Here is a 17,082-nt window from a genome sequence, read left to right on the forward strand (position 1 = left end):
GGGGAGGGGAGGAGAGGGGAAGGGAGAGAAAAGGAAGAGGAGAGGGAGGGGGGATGAGAGGAGGAGGGAGGGAAGAGGGAAAGGATTTGAAGAGGGGAGAGGGAGCTCCAACTTCAAGGTTAAAACAACGCACCCAAAATGGATGGGAATGAGTAGGTTATCCCAGGTTTCTAAAAGCTAAAATGCCAGAATAAGGGAATGGTTTCACATTATATATCTTCTATTTTTCCTTTTCCCCCCATTTTCATTCCTATAATTAGGAAACAAGATTTGGTGACCCAAATAATTTCCATTATGCAAGGTCCAAGGGAATCTGCAACAGTTAACAGTAGTGTTCCTAGTCTGTCACAGGCTGTTGGGATGGTTGGGTGGAGCAGGGAAGAGAAGGGAAAAGGAGGAGAAGGGGGGGCATCCCACATACTATAGGTATTAGCAGTAAACAACTTATTCTTCTGATTGAGAGTGCTGTAGGTACAGTTGTTTAGGGTTGGAAATTAAATGTGCACATCAGTTTTAATGAGGATGGTGAAGTTCATCGTGCAGGAACACATACAGCCGGTATTGTAATTGACTCCAAGAGTACAGTACTGTCAGTGCTGACACAGAAGGGCTTTATTCATCACTTGCTACAGTATCTTCAAGCATGAAAATGCCTGATTATTTCCAAAACTACTATACACTTGAAATCTTCCTAATTGTACTTCAGAGCTTGTTCCAGCTAGGGTGACCTTTGCTGATTCCTTTGAAAAACAATTAAAGCTGTGCTTGAAATCCATAAACAGCTGATGCTGTTTATCTTTCGAAAACTCTGTCTATGCAGTAAGTTCTGCATCCAATTTTAAAAGCCCTATTAAGGCCTCTGCAGATTACTAGTCTGCTTCCTGAGGTTTTGACAGAATCCTCATCTCCCAGCTGCCTTACTAGAATGATAAATGCTCTGCTAAAACCTCCTGGAGCAGGCAGTCTGTCTACGGACAGCATCCACAGTCCATGCACTATTTGCAAGCCTGCACAACGCAGACAGAAGGACGTCACACCAAGGTCACTTCAGCTTTTGTGATAAGGCTCTGTGAGCAGCCTCTTTAACTCCACACACAGGTGAAAACCGAGACACCACTGCCCTGGCTCCATTAGCAGTCTGATCAGGAGCAAAAGAAGGATGGATCAGCAGCTCTTCAGGAGTCTAATTTACCACATCAGATAAGTTTGCCTGGGTTAATCAGCCACTTTTGATCTTCTATAACATGATGTAATTAGTTTTTCTGGACCAGTCTTCTGCTATAGCATGGATTATGCCAACACAATACTGTCCTCCAGTTCTAAGAACCTCTAGTTCTTCTGTCCCTTTCAAGAAAAAGAGTAATCCCTTGTTGCAGAACATTGAAAATATTTCTAAGTGAGGTTATCTGATCTAGGGATACCTCAGAAAAGTTTTGCTGGCAGAAGTGAAACTCACATAACTAAAGCAAGGGGAATAAATGGCAAGTGAGAACTGGGAAGAATCCTGCTGGCTACTCACAGACACAGAGCAAACTGTGGTTCTACAGAACTGCAGCTTCTGACAGCTGCTGTGGAAGAAGGCCAACAGCACTCTGGCAGAGCCAGGGACACCTTTCAGTGTAGGTTGTTTTGTTACCTTCTGCATATGTATAGATACCTGCACACACTGAAATAGAAAAGTCGGGGGGTGTTCACCAGTAATGATCTCCCCACATGAATGTCCTGTGTGTTATTACTTGAGTCCCTCTCAAATCCATGCCTGGAGTCAGAAGGAACATGGATGTCATAGGCCCATTAGTTCTGCTACGGGTAGAAATCAGATAAACTCAGTTAGCCCCCTTCCAGCAATTTTAGGAACTGAGCTGGTGCTTGAACAATTCCTGGATTCTTTAGAACAATAATATTATTGATACCTCTTGTCTCTTCAGTGCAGGTACATCAGTAAAGGTAACATCAGGATACCTAAGATGTTTGTGTTGTTTTTTATAAGTAGACATAGTGCCCCTCTGTCACACCCTCCCTGATGTAGGTTGTATTGGTGTAGGGTCCAGGTTCCATCTGTGTGCATTTACTCCCTACAAGTGCTAAAACTGAGTGAGAAACCACTTTTTCTAAATCTAGAAAATGAATTCGAACACTTCGCAAAATTATCAGTGGTTAATATCTCCCTTAGATCCAGCAGTGACTATCAAGAACGCTGTAAGATTAATACCAAAATCAGAGATTATCATCCTGAAAAACTGTGTCATTTGTATATTGCTCAAACTTTTACAAAACTAAGCTTGAAGGAAACATAAACCAGTTCAAAAAAAACAGTTACAGTCCTGAAAGCCAGATATATCACCTCTGACTACTTGTTTATACTTTCTGACATGTGCATTGCTCTGGCTAATTTCAACATTTTTTTGAATTACATCTTAAGATATTCTGCTTCTTTTGTAATGTATTTATAGCATGGACATATACAGAAACTCCCAGGGTGCTTCTGTGTCACCAGCAGATACATGCTGATTTTAAATATACTGCTTCATTGGCCTTTGATCACTTCAAAGAATTTATGGGTTATAACATATCTCTAAAAGAGCCTGATGACTCTAAGAGGGATTTAGTGGTCATGGGCTGGATTGATAGTCCCTAAAAATGTTTGCTGAATTCAGCAGTTTCTCAGCTTCTCCAGCTTTTACCACCAATTCTTTCAAGATTTCGCTGAAGAAATCTCACCCATTGTGTACTATTGTAAGAAGGGAACTATTTTTGCCCAGCTCCATATGCTCAGAAAACACTTGAATACCTTAAATAGATTTTCTAATTTTTTTTTTTTTTTTTTACTGCCCCTATGCTGGTGTATCCTCCTAATGATTTTTGATGAAGCAGACATTCTGGCCATGCCTCAAAAGCAGTTTTATCCAAAGCTATGGATTTTCAAGGATAGCTGGATCTTTTTTATTTATCACAACACACAAAGAAGCACAATTTTTTTTCCATCATTCTTCCCATTTCCACTTTACCATCAGATTCAGGCAAAAGAAGAAGGAAGTTGGTACTTTTCTTGTGGAAGGCATTATCTAACTTTTCCATTTTTTTTTTTTTGTAAACTGTAGTGTCCACCACCATTACAGTTTATATGGGTAAATTACATGTTACATCCTTTTCTCCAGCACATTTCATTATTCAGCTGATTTTCAACCAAGTTACTACTAGCACCAAATTCGTGAAGTCAGACAAGCTCATATGGAAAAGACTGGGAAAATCTTTAATGCCCAACTACATATTGCATAGTTAAAAGCCTCTAACACTTAGAAAAGAGGAGATAAAACTGGGGTCACTGCCAAGCATCTAATAATGTTTCTTTATGTGACTAGCTAAGTCATTGATTTCTTGGACTCTTTACGGTTTCTGCCCATATGAACAGAATTTCTTGGAGTCCTGATCAGATGGCTTGTCTTCACATACATCCTTTTTAAAGGTCAGGGGTTGAATATTCATTCTTTGGAAAATGTATACCTCAATCCTATTTTGGGTAGATGACCAAGAAAATATATGAATACCTTTTTTGAACAGCTAAATAGAAGGTCTTTCACTCCCTTCCTTGCAGCCCCTCAAGGGTGCAAGGGGTCTTTTGTGCCCTTCCTGCATCCACACACAATAAAGAATAGTGGGAACCTATTAAAAACACACCGCACCTGCCATTGGCTTTATCAAAACTTTGATCTGGAGCTCAGAAAAAGCCTAAACTTCTGAAGAGGTTTGCATCAGTGAGGACGCCAGGATACTGTGGGCCTTGACTGAACCTCTAGCAACATGCTTATGTTTAAGGAGTATAGATTTTGATCTACTGTTTGCAGTCTCTCTGGGAGCAGTAAGATAAATGCTTAAGCTCTTTCTGACTCTTCTTCCAGTGCAGCTTTCCCCTCCTGCTGTAGTTCCAGTAGTTTTCTTCCCAGCTTCTTATTTCAGTATCTGATTACAAAGTTGTTACCTCCAGGATCCAATTGCATTCACTGAAACAAATATGTTACCGGACACACTTCCTTCTTTCAAAAGCTTACAGACTAGATAGATAGACTAAGTATTGAATGCAAGAATAGTACTATTATTTCTGGTTTGCTGGGAACTCAGGCAAAAAGCTGAAGTGGCAATATGACACCATAACACCATGTAAGAAATTTACAGCCCAACAGGAGCTTAATTCCAGGCTGCCTGTTTCCCAGATCAGTTCTCTAATCACCCCCTTAGCTGTCAGTTCAAACCTCAGCATAAGCTCTGTGTAAAACTGAACCTTCAGCTGGCCCAGCTTTGCTTCACTTCCATGTCTGGAACTCCTACGAAACTGCAGGAACTGAAGCTGACATGCATTTAGCCGTGTATTTTTTCCTCTGACATATGGTATTTACAAGACTGTCCTACAGTACCATGGTTATTTTAACACACATGTCATTTGTTGCTTGAAATAAGACTAGAAAATCCTTTGAGTACCAAATATATATACATGCACACACATACATATTGCTATTAACTGATTGCAATAGGATTCATGTGGATTCTTACAGTGATTGACACATGGATGTGTAAGGAGGTAAACTGTGAGCTTCATATTTAAGGGGCCCTCGACACACTGCAACAGAAACGTGTCTGTGGAAGCACTCACTGCAGAAACTACCAGTCTGGGGCAAAAACTGTTTTTAGCAAGAAAGCCATAGAGAATTCCTATGCCTCCATGTCTCATTTCTCATCTAACTCTACCGCTTCTCCACCACACACACTCATATAATCAGGCACACTACTGACCCATGTCACATCTGCAGCAGGAGCCTTGTTGGGATGCAAGGGCCATCAGGGCAGGTCACAGTTGCTTCCTCGGTAGCAGAGTGGGAAATAAAGCAGATCTCCTGATTTCTGTCTCTAAAATGGGCATCCCCAGAAAAATCCTATAAAATCTCTTCATGCAGGAGGAAATAGATTTTTCTAAAAGCACTATAAGGCTATTTCTGTTTCATTGAGGTGAAGGACATGGAAGCTGGGGTTTTGAGGAGGAATCTGGGAAGCCAGTGCCCTTGTACCCTGCCTTCCCCTATGAGGCTCCCAAGTTTAATGCAAAATGTGTCAAAAACTGCGGCTGTCTTTGAGCAACAGTAGCAAACCACCTGCAGCTTTCAGAGGAGGCCGGGAAGGTGGAGAGAAGGGCAGGGGGCTGAGGCAGGGGCAGTTTGTGGGGGTTGCCGTGGCTCAGAAGGAGGGAGGAAGGCTGGGTGCTCCCATTTGTGGTCTCCTTCAGGTTTCTGCTTTCAGGCACAGCCTCCTGCTTTGCCACTTCATTTTGAGACAGCTGCATCCCACTGCTGGCCCCTGCTCTCAGAGGGAACAAGAGAGCAGAAGTACCAACAAACTGCCGCCCTGGAAGGCTTCATGTTCCCGATCATTACATGTCTGTTAATCCCAGAAGTATATGAGTCATGGGCAAATGCCTGCAGAATGAGTTAAATATGTCATGGGAGCCATAGGTCTGGCTCCTAAAGCACACTGAAGCCATTGGTATCAGCTCCAGGGATTTTCTGCCTGCTTTCATGGTGCTTGGCTTGCCCAGGTCTCTCAAAGGCAGAAGGAACTTTATTTTTCTCTAACAGAAGGAGAGTGAGAATTGGAAAGTCTCTGGATTGTACAGTGGAGGAGGAAAAACCTGAACAATTGATTTTACAAGGTACTGCATAAAGAACCCAATATCACGCAGGCAGCTAAGCAAAACTGAGAGTTCTGAATTTCATGACCCCTGTGGGTTTGACTGTTGATTCTCAAAAGTCTGGGGCTAGCAGTACTGATGAGGCTTTGTTTATGCAGTTCTAACCTCATATTGCTGTGCTGGGGGGATTGGTGAGCCATGCTCAGCACCACCTCTGCACTCACAATGATGTTCAGTTAGGAAGAGACACTTAGCTTTGATTTGGTTCACTTCGCACCACTGCTCTCTTTGCTGGTGTCAAGCACACACATCAACAGAGAGACCTTCTCTTCCACCTTGGAAGAGATATATCCTTTATGTCATGACATTTAAGAAATACTAGGGCTCCAGAAGGAGCAAGGCATCCAGTCACCTAAAGGTGTTCTGCATCTACATTCTTACAAGGCATAGCTTGTATAGTTGTACACCAACTGTAGTCAAAAACCTTCTTTATAATGATAACATCTCTGTATTAAATATTAATATCAGCATTTATGTGTTATGTAGAAAATATTCCTTTTAAAACATTTTAGAATAAAACTAATCAGATTTATTTTATATGCAAATAAAGGTGCCAAGCAGACTTTTGCAGCAGCCTGGGGTCTGTAAACAGCTCAACAAATTGGCATTTAGATCTGTACTTGTACGCTCTGCTTGCGAAGACAAAATTTGCCAATGTGATTATACACTTACTCTACAAAAGACACACAACCAGTCTGCTCTTCATTACCATCTGGTGGTTGTTGGATGGAGTGGCATTACTCGCATCTCAAAAAGTTACTGTGGGGAATTTTCATGTGGTCTACAGAAAGGAAAGGGTGCCGTAGCAGCAGTGGGCAGCACAAGGGGGTTGGTTTTGTCTTACAGGCATTAATAAAGAAGCATCAGGCCCAGAAAACACTGACAAAATGAGCAGGTGGAAAGAGAAAATTAAGAAGCATCTGATGGTACTTTAGCATTTCATCAAGTAATTTAAGGCATACCTGAATATCATTTGCAAGGAGCTGAGAACTGCTTGGAAGCATACTGCACTCTTCCCTCCCACTGACAGCAATGGCAGCTGAGACCATTTGACAAGATATGTTGTTAACCACTGTTAATAACTAGTTCCCAGATCTCATTCACTACCTACACTGAGGCATCTTACAAGTGATATCCAAGCAAGGGCCCTATGTCCTTGGTGGTAAGCAAGAAGATAATCCCTTTCTACAGCAATATAGGGAGCTAGCTCTCCTCTCACCCTGTTCATGCTCTCCACTTTATAGTCTCTTCCCCTTCCCACCAAATGGTTTAATCAAAGGGAAACTCTGTGGTGTGATTTAGCTTGGAAGGAACTTTTAGAAGCCATTGGTCCAAGCTCCTGCTGAAAGCACAGCCAGCCTCAAAGTTGAATCTGGTAGCTCAAGGCCTCTGAGGAGATCCTTACCCTTTTCAATCTTCTTGGAGTATTTTTAGTGAAGCAAAGGTAGTCTGCTCTTATACCAAGTGAAAGAAGTATAACTGATGCAGTACAATACCATTTTGCCTTCACATAAGTGTATGGATCAACAGATAATTGTTATACAGTGTGTATAACTGGGAGTGAGTGAACAAGTTACCTGACTGGGTTTAAACCACGACACAAGTCCACTCTAAGTATTTTGCAACAGAAATACAACCTCCGGGCCACAGTCACAGAGGATGCTAGTCTGGATACACCATGTATCCAGGTTAATCTAGTGCAGCTACAATCATAGTGCATAAGACAATCTCCTCCCTTATGTACTAGATTGAATTTTTCAACTATAGCATGAAATAAAATAAATTCATTATTGCAATTAAAATATTCACAAAGCATAACAGACTTAAAAACAGAAATCGTTTTACATCTCAGTTGCTTTTTACCTTGACAGAAGATATACTCTTCAGTTCCTTTCCCAGCTCTGCCACTGATTTCTGTGACTTTGGATAAGTCATTTAGGTCGAATCTTCTCAACAAGCGTAGCTAATACTAAGTGCATGAATGTATACGAAGGCTTTTATATGTAAGCATGACACAGATCTTCTGCAGGTCAAATGCCCAAATCTACATTTAAAATTTTGATCTCCAGAACTCTGTGTCCTGTTTCATAAATTTTAGTGGAGACTTACATATGATGCAGGGATATTTGAAGGTATTAATTAGTTCAAATGCACACAGTGCCTTAAAAATGTACAGTATATAATTACTATCACTATCAAATAGGTCAGTATTTAACCAATACTCATGTCCTTGTTAGCTTAGACATTTTGTTGATTTTGTGTCTCATTTTGGATATTTAATACATAATCAGCTTTCTAAACATTTCTCTGCTGGACACAGGCATCAGAGAGTACATGAGATTAATGCTATCTGAGAAATAAACCCTCCTTAGCCAATACACTGTCTAATGCACAGGCCTCCATAGTCACCTCTTTGACCTCTTAGCCCATTTAGACACAAGAAATGAAGGGCTTCCACTGCTGATGGTGAAAATGAATGGTGGAAAACCCAGGGGACAAAAAGGAGCCTGAATATTTTACAGAGACAAATACATGATTCCAGGAGGTAGACTTCACAAAATGAATGGTTTTAACAGGATGGATGAGGTCGGCATTCACAAGCGCTCTTTCTTATCTTGTGGAAAACCATCTGTGCATTCCCTGTCTTACTACTCCAGAGGAATACGTGCTCTTTTCCCTGCTGCATGGGTCAGCTCACAGCCCAAAAAGATAAAGTACAAATCTACCCTGACTTATGTATGATTTAGACACCAGGGTCATTTATGTCCTGTTCCAAAACTCACTGAAGTAAACTAAAAACCTGCCACTCAAGCCAACGATTCTGGATCAGAACCAGAAAGCATTTTTCACTCTAAGTTCCTGACTTACTCTGTTGGGGTTTTCTCTATATTTATATTTTGTTTTCTTATAGCCTCATTGTTGCGGTTTGTTTTTTTTAAATCCTGTTATGTTCTAATTCCTCACCACATTACAGACAGGCATGCGATATTTTGCATTCATCGAAGGGGGACGGACAGGAATTTGACTTGGCTGCCACTCTTGTGGCTGGCCCCTCAGACTGGTCTAACACAGAGACAATACTGAAACACATTTTGCAGACTTCTTTAAATTAAAACCTTGATAATGTCCAGAAGCTGAAGTAAAATGTAAGCCCTAATGTGCTAGGTGAAAGGAGAGAAACTCTCTGATCCAAGGAACAAGTCACTTAAGGAGACACTTGGCAAGATGACAGGGAAATGCTTCCAAATGATAAAATTAAGTATATTTTTTATATTTCTTCTTTTGGTCTCTTCTGCCCATGAAACTGAGTCTTTCTACCTCTTTCACTTCTGCCCAGAGCTGATATTAGAAAATACCTGAAGCTAATACTACTAATCACATAAATGCTTGCCGCTGCCAAGGGGAGCAAGAGGATACTCCCTCATCCTTTATCTCACCTTTTACTGCTTCCTGAGCTTTCTAGTTCTGTGGATTCCCCTAAAAGAGGAGGCAAGATGGTTTTGCCTTCTGAGGTGGGATTGAAGGCAGCCACAAACGGTGCAGTCTTTTCCAAAGTGCCTTAACAGTGAATAAATCAGTACACCCTGCTGTTCAACAATTCCTCCTGCTGGCCTCTCAAAGCAGTCATCTCAGAGACAGCCTCTGTGCCCCTGTGCCATTGCAGCGGCAAGAGATACCGACAGGGGCTAAAAAACTAGTAGCATCCCAGTTTTGTGATCTGACTGAAGAACCTCTATCTCATGTATTTACCAGTTATCTTTCTCTGTGTTCAATTTCTTTCTCTTCCAATTCTTATCTTTGCACTTATTTTAGCCTTTATTTTAGGGCTCTTCTTCAACTATCTAAAAACAGCACAAATGATAGGGCGCAATCTATTTCTCAGTTTATGGACTGCTTTCAGTGACTTGCTGTCAGCCCACACAACATATATAAATCATGGATTTTAGACCTGCAGCCCTGCATCAGCTAAAGAGATAAGTAAAATTACTTGTTGTCTTACACCTCCCTGTTGACAAAAGTGACTCCCAGCTGAAGAGATTCACATGTGCTCTTTATTTCAGCAAGCAAGAAACATCCATCTCACTCTTCGAATGTGCTCCTGAGACAAGAAAGGAGTGTGCAAGCAGCTGTTGTGTAGGACTATTCAATTTGTTAAAATCATGCCCACTTTGTTTTCTCCCAGTGTAGGTATGACTATACATGGTGATACATATCTAATGCTGTCATTTTCATGGCTGTAAATCTACTCAATAGAATTCCAGAGGAAATCGCCATCAGCAAAGAAATCGCCCTGGAAATTTTCAGTCTGGCAGCTGTTATTGTTGTATTTTGCTTGTTTTCTAATAATCACTTTTAAATATGAGAGATGAAATATTTTGTAAACATATTCTTGAAATACAAAGCAAAATTTCCTCCTTGTCACCTTTGTCCCTGGAGGCAGCAGACAAACTTGATAATGAGTGGAAATACAATATGCCTACCTTTCCTAAGGCAGATGCAACAAGAGCATAAAGAACTGTTTCTATATGTGATGACCCTTCTTGGCTCTGTTCTAGATTTTTCTCTTTAGGGCCTTACCATAAACAGGCACAACCTCTTAAAAAACACCATATACAGTCATAACCTCTTAAAAAGCAAATACTACCGAATCTTAACCAAAACATCTGTTTCTTTTCTTACTGAACCTAGCTCTTTGAGAAATATGTGATTTGGAAGCTGTGTCTCCAATGCACTGAGGATACTTTCAGTTTGATGTAATTTTAAAACTGGAAGTACCTTCCAATGGGAAAGGCTCCCATTCAGCACTAGTTTTTATCCCAAATCAGACCTAAGTCAAATCCCCAAAAATTTTGATACAAAACTAGTTTTGAGGAAAAACTAATTAGGACCTTCAATCTCCCCAGCAATGTAACACAGCGTATAAGCAGGGGCTACTGTAAATTACAGTCTCCATGGAAGAACTGCAAATCATAAGAAGGGGAAGAAAGTGATGTTACCACCCTTTAGAGTAACAAGATCACAAAATACTTAAAATTGGAAGGGGATGTTATCTAGCCTACCTCCTGCTCAACTGTAGAGCTAAGTTCCACTCCTGCTCTGAGTTGCACTAACCTCAAAGCTAGATCAGGTTGCTCAGGGCTTTGAAAGAAGTATCTCAATTCTAAATTTGAGGGTAAATATTGCAGAAATCTACCTTTTCTCAAAGAAAAGTTCATTTTGATTGAGCATTTTCCTTCAGGCATTTTCCTTTGACAGGCTGAGGAAGTTGGGGCTGTTCAGCCTGGAGAAGAGAAGGCTTCATGGCGGCCTTCCAGTATCTGAAGGGGGCCTACAGGGATGCTGGGGAGGGACTCTTCATTAGAGACTGTAGTGATAGGACAAGGGGTAACGGGTTAAAACTTAGAGAGGGGAAGTTTACATTGGATATAAGGAGGAAATTCTTTCCTGTTAGGGTGGTGAGGCACTGGAATAGGTTGCTGTCCTGGGGTCAGCAGTAGCAGTCATTTTTCTCCTTCTTGGTAGCTGGTGCAGTGCTGTGTTTTGACTTTCAGCTCGGGAACAGAGCTGATAACAATGATGTTTTGGTTTGGCCAAGGACTTTGTGAGCCTCACGCTCTGCCAGGGAGGAGGGGAAGCTGGGAGGAAGCAGAGACAGGACACCTGACCCAAGCTAGCCAAAGAGGTATTCCATACCACAGCACGTCATGCCCAGGATGTAACTGGGAGTTAGCCAGAAGGGCTGCGAGTCTGCAGGGTTGGAGGAGGTATGGGTCAGTGCTTGGTTGGGCTGGGGGGGGCAAGTTATCGGTCGGCTGGTGGTGAGGTGTTGTATTCTCTTCCCTTGTTATTTCCTTTATCATTGTTATTATTGGTGGTAGCAGTAGTTTTTGTTATACCTTATTTGTGTTATACCTTAGTTACTAAACTGTTCTTATCTCAACCCGTGGGAGTTGCATTCTTTTCGATTCTCTTCTCCATCCCTTCAGGAGTAGGGGGAAGGCAAGAAGAGGGGGGGACAGTGAGTGAAGGAGCTCTGCCTGGTTTTAAACCACGACGGTTGCCCAGGGAGGTTGTGAATGCTCCATCCCTGGCAGTGTTCAAGACCAGGTTGGACGAGGCCTTGGGTGATATGATTTAGCGTGAGGTGTCCCTGCCCATGGCAGGGGGGTTGGAACTAGATGATCTTAAGGTCCCTTCCAACCCTAACGATTCTATGATTCTATGATTCTTCTTCCTGACGATGGAGCGCTTTGATCAACACACTTACATGAAAATATACACAGAGAAGTTGCTTTTGTGACTGAATTCAGCCATTCTTTCTCTGTTGCTAGAAGCAAACAAGCTAGGCTCTTCTTTGACTCACAGATTTGTAAAGGGTATGTAGAGAGTGCATCCCATCACTGAAATGGGACAAAGAGACACATTGCATTCTAGTGGCTCAGTACGGTAAAATACATCTGAGTGTGAGCATCCTACTCATCTTTCTCTAGTCACTACTTTTAAAAGGACTTATTTAATCTGACAATTTAAATAGGGTTTTGCAGTGAGCTGCTTCAGAAAATAATGAAAAGGCAAGGCTGCAGAAAATGAACTCCATTTATCAGAAAAATAATTTCTGGGCCATTCTAGTAACAGTATTTCATTTCTTATGCAAAAAAAAAAAACCCAAACCAAACAACTACACAAATAAAGACAGGACCAGGTCTAAAAAGCATAGAAGCAAAGGTCTCAATCCTGTAAATACATACACAATTTGCCATGGTATGCATCAGCCTGTTCAAATCAAGGGAGCTGCTTGCAATGGGAAGATATATTTGTGCTCAATTTCTACACAATAATACATCAGGTATTAACTCTTTCTATCCTGCTTCTGACATCCCACCAGCACTGACAAACCTGAGTTGTTAGGAACTATATAAAAGGAAATACCTGAAATATCTTTTAATGGGAATCATAACAATATCACACTTCATGTCTCTGTTCTTTAAATATCTCCTTAAAAGTAGCCTCTGCAGTGCGGTCTACAACTGCCTTCATTTTTTCAGCAACATGTAAGACTACAGAATCCTTGTAGTTAATATGTGTACTATATAAATCCATGCAAACTAAATGCTGCCTTCACTTTCTTCATGTCTATCCCAACACTTGTTGCATGTCTTCCTAACTTATCCTGGATGGTTTGTTCCCTAAAGCCAGGACTGTCTTTTTGACAATTTGGCACAAAGACCTTAATCTTTAACCTCCTGACCTAGCATCAGAGGGAGAAGAAGCTTCTGAGTATCCCAAACCTGGGTTGAAGAATTCAGAAGATCAGCAGAGTTGCTTCCCACAGGCCATGAGGAGGGGGCAAAGAAAATCTACTGTGGTGTAGACACAAGGCTGGGAGATACAAAAAGGGATTTCAAATGTGTGTTACAGATGTTTATCTGACATGATTACAGACTCACTAAATTATTCTGGCTGCAGATATTATAGGATATAAAGAATCCTATAGCTCTTATATATTCTCTTCTCACTTTGATTATTAAAGGTCATAACTTGAACTCACAGTTTTGATATTTACAGTTAATTCTTTAAACGCACCATTCTAAGTGTTTTACAGGCTCTTGAAAGAAATTAGAAGCTGCACTAAGATCTTAATTGACAGCATAAAAAAGAGGGATAAAAATGGGGCACAAGGGCATGAGTTTTGAAGTGTACCTTTTTTATTTCCTGCAGGAAGGGTGAGGGTGTTGAGGCTTATTGAGAAACCTGATGGAAAGCAAAAGGGCTGGGTGGATAAGGTGATCTGAGTGTGGGACAGCATCATGCTGCCTACAGATCCCAGGATAAAGCACACATTCAGTCTGTCACTTCACAACTCTCCCCATCGCTTTTGCAGCTTGCCCACTGTGCTGAAATCCCATAAGCACACTATAAGTATCTCCAACTTGCCATTTTCTGCTATCGAGGAAGACTGCTCACAAGCTGTATCTGAGTCAAGGGACTACTGTAGATGTAAAATGACAATAGCATCATCACTAAGCAGATGAAACATGCTACCTGTTTCTTTACCTGCCTCTTTTCTCTAAGTATAAATATTAACAGGGTTTGTTTTTTACCTGCACAGGTAGTCATTTCACAGTTCCTAGGTTTCATTTCATAGCTTTCAAACCCAAATCATTTATTTTAATTTTAAAAAATTTGAAAATTTGATCTAAAATTTCAAATATATCTTATCAGTACAGTTATTGCAAATTGTCACTTGCTCATTGCCAAGTAAGAAAAAATATATACCCATCTTAATTCTCCGTTTTTATATTTCCTGGGGTGTATGCAGCATAAAAGCTCACACAGCCAAGAAACCAGTGAGGTCCAGATACCTCACAAGATGGAACCCAAAGATCCCCAGCCTGGTTTCCTGTTCTATTTTCTGTGCACACTGTTACATTGTAATGGAATTTCACTAATTAATGATGCTGCTTTCACACTTAACACCAGTCCTGCTCCTGGGCTGTGGCTGGGGTACATGCTCCCACAGTAGCTCTCCCCAGTGATTGGAAAACTGCAATTACAGTTGGACACTTAGGAGTATCCTGGGTCTGCAAGTCCCTATTTCAAATTACTCAAAGCAGCCAGTAATACAAATATCATCAGTCATCCCCTCCACATACAAAATGCACAGTGTGAGGCACACAGCTCTCCTTCTCTGAGCATAATCACAAAGACATACCTTCCCCCACTCTACATTTAAGAAAGCACAAAGTATCACTAGAGAAAGTTTGCAGTCACCACTTTTGCATTTTTCCCCTTAGCTTCATTAAAATTTGTTGCCTTCCTTCCTACAGAGCCTATCCAATGGAAAACAGGAATAATTTCCCCCCTTTATTTTTTTTTTTTTTCAGTGATCTTGCATTCTTTTTAATCATTCTGTATTGTCTGGGCAGGACATTATTTTTGTACTCTGTGCACTTTCTGATTCCAAATGAAAATGAGCACTGAAAAAGATCTTTAATAAACTAGAAACATTTCTTTGTGTAAGAAAAAAAGGTTCCCTCCAGAAAGTTTATGCATAATGAAGGTGAAAAATTAACATGGAACTGGTCCAGGATGGTTTCATGCATCATGCTTTGAGATTGTATCATATGTCTTGCTTCTAGTAAGCATTTGACATGCCTCAGAATATGAAAAAAAAAAGCAAAAAAGAAGTCATGTCTACTATGTTAGAACCAGTGGATTTCAATTGTTTTAGTTTACTAGTTCTTATATATGTTTAATCAGGATGAAAATATTCCCAACGCAAAAGGTATGACTTCCCTAAGACAGCCCCAAAAAAATATTTTTATAATCCTATTAATAAGATATATGCCTATCTCATAGACCCTATAAATACTAAACCCAGCATAGAAATGAGTGGGAAAAGAATTTGGCATGATCATTAGCAATGTTTTCAAGAAGAGAGACTACTGAATAAGATATATAAGAAAATAACTACAAGAAAAGAGAGTAAGAGAAAAACTGAAGCCACCACAATGTCTGGTTGTCTTTAAAAATCTGCAAACTAGTGGCAAAAGTGTCCAGATTAACCTTCTAGGCTTTTAGGCACAAAGCAGCCTGACACCCAAAAGTAAAAAACAGCTCATCTACTTATGTGCCTAAATTCTGGGGTGCTCAGCAAGTCCCAACATGCCTAAAAGTCATGTTGGGTACCCACCAGGTTTCATTCAGCCTGAGTGAGTGAGCAAACACTACTGGAGTGGATGCAAAGACACACTGCTGTATTTTTAATCAAGTTTATTGACTTCTGAAGAAACTGCAGTTCGAACCACATTTGTAAATCACACCACCAGTTGTCTTCACGAACTGTAAAACTTTTAGAGAATCTTTATGCACAATGGTGGTAATATCATGGCTTTGGAAGTTTGCTTCTGCCATGGTCACTCATTTTGGACATTACTTGTTCTTTGTAAAAGGGGTTGTTAAAGAGCTGCCAAAGCAAGAATTGTGTCGCAAGGAGTATTTTTATCAAAATTATGACAAGATTCTTCTGCACTGGTGGCCTGGAAAAGTATGCTATATTTTCCTATAAACAGATCTTCTGCAAAGAAAGCAGAACTTGAAGTTCTTGAACTTCAGATAAAAATACTGAGCATTTTAGTTGGTAACACGTGGGAAAGTGGAAGACCTGCTGGTAGGAAGTTATCTTTTTTAGTCCTAGAAGCAACAGAAGACAGGTCCCAGACATGCTTCCACCATCCACCCAATGGAGCAAAAAGGAACCTTACCACCCCTGCTGTAGCAGTGTAATATCATGCAGCTCTTCCTTTGTGGGATTACTACAGTACCATATAAACCTCTTAGCTGCAGCTACTGAGGGACTTTTACAGCATTGCCTTGACACAGCAGGATACTTGCTGTTTCAAGACCCTAGGTTAGAGCCCAGATCTCCCTAGTGCTCAAGCTGAACAAAATGGAGCTGGATTTCCACAGTGTGCCACTTTGGGGAAACAGTTATGGCTCAGTAGTCGTATTTTTAGGATGCTCAGTGGAGGAAGCTTGACACTGGTCTGCAGAAGACAGAACAGCTCAGCTGGTAGAGCTCTAAGAGGAACCTGTTTGCTGAGGAGAACATCCTCACCCTCTGTGTAAGTACATGTGTTGGGCTGAAGCATCCCGAAGAGGAGGAGACCTGCAGGGCAGGTTTAGCTCATGCCCCTTCCAATCAGATGACAAGCTCCAGAAATGCACCAGGGACCAGAATATACATAGTATACATAGTCCAAACTAAAGCTACCCTGAAATGTACAGAGAATGACGAATTCATATAGAATGAACCCTTGCAAATATGCCTTAAGACAGATTTTGGCAAGCCATGGCAGCAGTCTCCCTTCCACACAGGCATATCTGTATTTCACATGGATTATGACAAAATTAGAATTACTTATATGATATAATGCTGCACTCCACTAAAACCCAAAAGGGACTCTTATCCCATGGAATATTCTAACCCCGTGCTTCAGAGGAGCCTGGTAACTTTATCATGGCTGTGCCTTCTTAAGTGCTGCACCACATTATAATTGAAGACTACTAAAATATGCTAATCATGATTAGCAAATTTTAAAAACTCTTCCTAAACAGCAATGCTGAAGTACCATTAGTTGAGCTGGGAAATCACATTTGTCACCAACTAAGGACTAAAACAGGAAGAAATCAAAGATTTGTTCACTATAAAAGTTCTCAAACCAACTGAAAATATTTATTACACTGCTACAAACCATCAATAAAATAATTCTTTTTATAAACTTGTACTATCATGGTTACAGGAAGTAGCTGCTAGGTTGAAAGACTCCTGTAGGAGTGTGCTC

The sequence above is a fragment of the Pezoporus flaviventris genome, unplaced genomic scaffold (genome assembly GCF_033815535.1).
Source record: "Pezoporus flaviventris isolate CSIRO_AGI_PZ_B2104156 unplaced genomic scaffold, CSIRO_AGI_Pfla_v1 ptg000002l, whole genome shotgun sequence".
In the NCBI taxonomy this organism is placed as follows: Eukaryota; Metazoa; Chordata; class Aves; order Psittaciformes; family Psittacidae; genus Pezoporus; species Pezoporus flaviventris.